The sequence below is a fragment of the Triticum dicoccoides genome, chromosome 3A (genome assembly GCF_002162155.2).
Source record: "Triticum dicoccoides isolate Atlit2015 ecotype Zavitan chromosome 3A, WEW_v2.0, whole genome shotgun sequence".
Classification (NCBI taxonomy): domain Eukaryota; kingdom Viridiplantae; phylum Streptophyta; class Magnoliopsida; order Poales; family Poaceae; genus Triticum; species Triticum dicoccoides.
The window spans coordinates 125,370,113-125,373,410 of NC_041384.1; positions in this window are offsets into that span (position 1 = coordinate 125,370,113).

The window sequence follows — 3,298 nt, forward strand, 5'->3', positions numbered from 1 at the left end:
CTTCATTCTCTAAAAGGTTAGCACTAATAATAACATGATATATCTTTTTCTCATCAAGATAAGCATATTTAAGAGTATCAGGTAACGGTTTGAGCTCAAACATGGGATCACCCTTGGGTGGAGGAGGATCCCCTAGGATTTCGACAGGCAAATTGTGTTTCGGGATGGGTTCCTGTTTAAAGAATACTTCATCTATTTCCCTTCTTTCATTCATAAACATATCATTTTCATGGTCTAGCAAATACTGTTCTAAAGGATCACTAGGAGGCACAGCAATGGAAGCAAGACCAATAATTTCATCTTTACTAGGCAATTCCTCTTCACGGTGTTGTCTACGAAATTTAGAGAAATTAAATTCATGAGACATATCACCTAAACCAATAGTAACAACATCCTTTTCGCAATCTATCTTAGCATTAACTGTGTTCAAGAAGGGTCTACCAAATATAATGGGACAAAAGCTATCTTGTGGGGAACCAAGAACAAGAAAATCAGCGGGATATTTAGTTTTCCCACACAAGACTTCAACATCTCTAACAATTCCCATTGGTGAAATAGTATCTCTATTGGCAAGTTTAATTGTGACATCAATATCTTCTAACTCAGCAGGTGCAATATCATGCATAATTTCTTTGTATAAGTCAATAGGTATTGCACTAGCACTAGCACCCGTATCACACAAGCCATGATAACAATGATCTCCTATTTTAACAGAAATAACAGGCATGCCTACCAAAGGTCTATGTTTATCTTTAGCACAAGGTTTAGCAATTCTAGCAGTCTCATCACAAAAATGAATAACATGCCCATCAATATTATCAGACAAGAGATTTTTAACAATAGCAATATTAGGTTCAACTTTAATTTGCTCAGGAGGTGTATAGGTTCTAATATTGCTTTTACGAACCATACTTGAAGCTTTAGCATGATCTTTTATCCTAACAGGAAAAGGTGGTTTCTCAACATAAGTAGTAGGAACAATAGGATCATTATAAGTGACAGTCTTTTCTTCAACTTTAATAGGTGCAGCTACTTTTACTTTGATGGGAGGATGATATTTAAACCACTTCTCCCTAGGGAGATCAACATGAGTAGCAAAAGATTCACAGAAAGAAGCTACTATTTCAGAGTCAAGTCCATATTTAGTGCTAAATTTATGGAAAACATCGGTATCCATAAAAGATTTAACACAATCAAACTTAGGTGTCATACCTGACTTCTTACCTTCATCGAGGTCACAATCTTCAGAGTTGCGCTTAATTCTTTCCAATAAATCCCATTTGAATTCAATAGTCTTCATCATAAAAGAGCCAGCACAAGAAGTATCGAGCATGGTGCGATTGTTATCAGAAAGCCGAGCATATAAATTTTGAATAATTATTTCTCTTGGAAGCTCATGATTGGGGCATGAATATAACATTGATTTAAGTCTCCCCCAAGCTTGAGCGATGCTTTCTCCTTCGGGAGGCCAAAAATTATATATATAATTGCAATCATGATGAACAAGATGCATAGGATAAAACTTCTGATGAAATTCCAATTTCAATCGTTTGTAGTTCCATGATCCCATATCATCACATAACCTATAGCATGTCAATGCATATCCCTTCAAAGATAAAGGGAAGAACTTCTTCTTAATAACATCATTGGGCACACCTGCAAGCTTAAATAATCCACAAACTTCATCCACATATATTAGGTGCTCATCAGGATGCATTGTTCTGTCTCCTGCAAAAGGATTAGCTAGCAGTTTTTCTATCATACCCGAATGAATCTCAAAGTAGAAATTTTCATTTTCAGTAGGTTCAATAGGTTGAGGAGCAACTCTTTGCTCTTCTAGTCGGGGTGAAGATACCCCGAACAAGCCCCTCAGAGGATTAATTTCCATAGTAACAAGTGACAGTAAATTTCAGCACACTATATAAATTTTTTCTTACCAAATTCCACCTACCAAAGGCCCTTCACTCCCCGGCAACGGCGCCAGAAAAGATTCTTGATGACCCACAAGTATAGGGGATCTATCGTAGTCCTTTCGATAAGTAAGAGTGTCGAACCCAACGATGAGCAGAAGGAAATGATAAGCGGTTTTCAGCAAGGTATTCTCTGCGAGCACTGAAATTATAGGTAACAGATAGTTTTGTGATAAGATAATTGGTAACGAGCAACAAGTAACAAAAGTAAATAAAGTGCAGCAAGGTGTCCCAATCCCTTTCGTAGCAAAGGACAAGCCTGGACAAATTCTTATATAGATAAAAGCGCTCCCGAGGACACATGGGAATTATCGAAAAGCTAGTTTTCATCACGTTCATATGATTCACGTTCAGTACTTTGATAATTTGGTATGTGGGTGGACCGGTGCTTGGGTACTGTCCTTACTTGGACAAGCATCCCACTTATGATTAACCTCTATTGCAAGCACCCGCAACTACAACAAAAGTATTAAGGTAAACCTAACCATAGCATGAAACATATGGATCCAAATCAGCCCCTTACGAAGCAACGCATAAACTAGGGTTTAAGCTTCAACCCATCATCTACTTATTACTTCCCAATGCCTTCCTCTAGGCCCAAATAATGGTGAAGTGTCATGTAGTCAACGTTCACATAACACCACTAGAGGAGAGACAACATACATCTGATCAAAATATCGAACGAATACCAAATTCACATGACTACTAATAGCAATACTTCTCCCATGTCCTCAGGAACGAACGTAACTACTCACAAAGCATATTCATGTTCATAATCAGAGGGGTATTAATATGCATATAGGATCTGAACATATGATATTCCACCAAATAAACCAACTAGCATCACTACAAGGAGTAATTAACACGACTAGCAACCCACAGGTACCAATCCTAGACTTGGAGACAAGAATTGGATACAAGAGATGAACTAGGGTTTGAGAGGAGATGTTGCTGGTGAAGATGTTGATGGAGATTGACCCCCTCCCGATGATAGGATCATTGGTGATGACAATGGCGATGATTTCCCCCTCCCGAAGGGAAGTTTCCCTGGCAGAACAGCTCCGCCAGAGCCCTAGATTGGTTCTACCAAGGTTCCGCCTCGTGGCGGCAGAGTCTCGTCCCGAAAGTTGGCTTATGATTTTTTCCTCATCGAAAGACTCCATATAGCAGAAGATGGGCATCGGAGGGCCGCCAGGGGGGCCACGAGGCAGGGGGGCGCGCCCAGGGGGTAGGGCGTGCCCCCACCCTCGTGGGCAGGGTGTGGCCCCCCTCCGGAACTTCTTGCGCTCAGTATTTTTTTATATATTCTGAAATTGACTTCCGTGAAG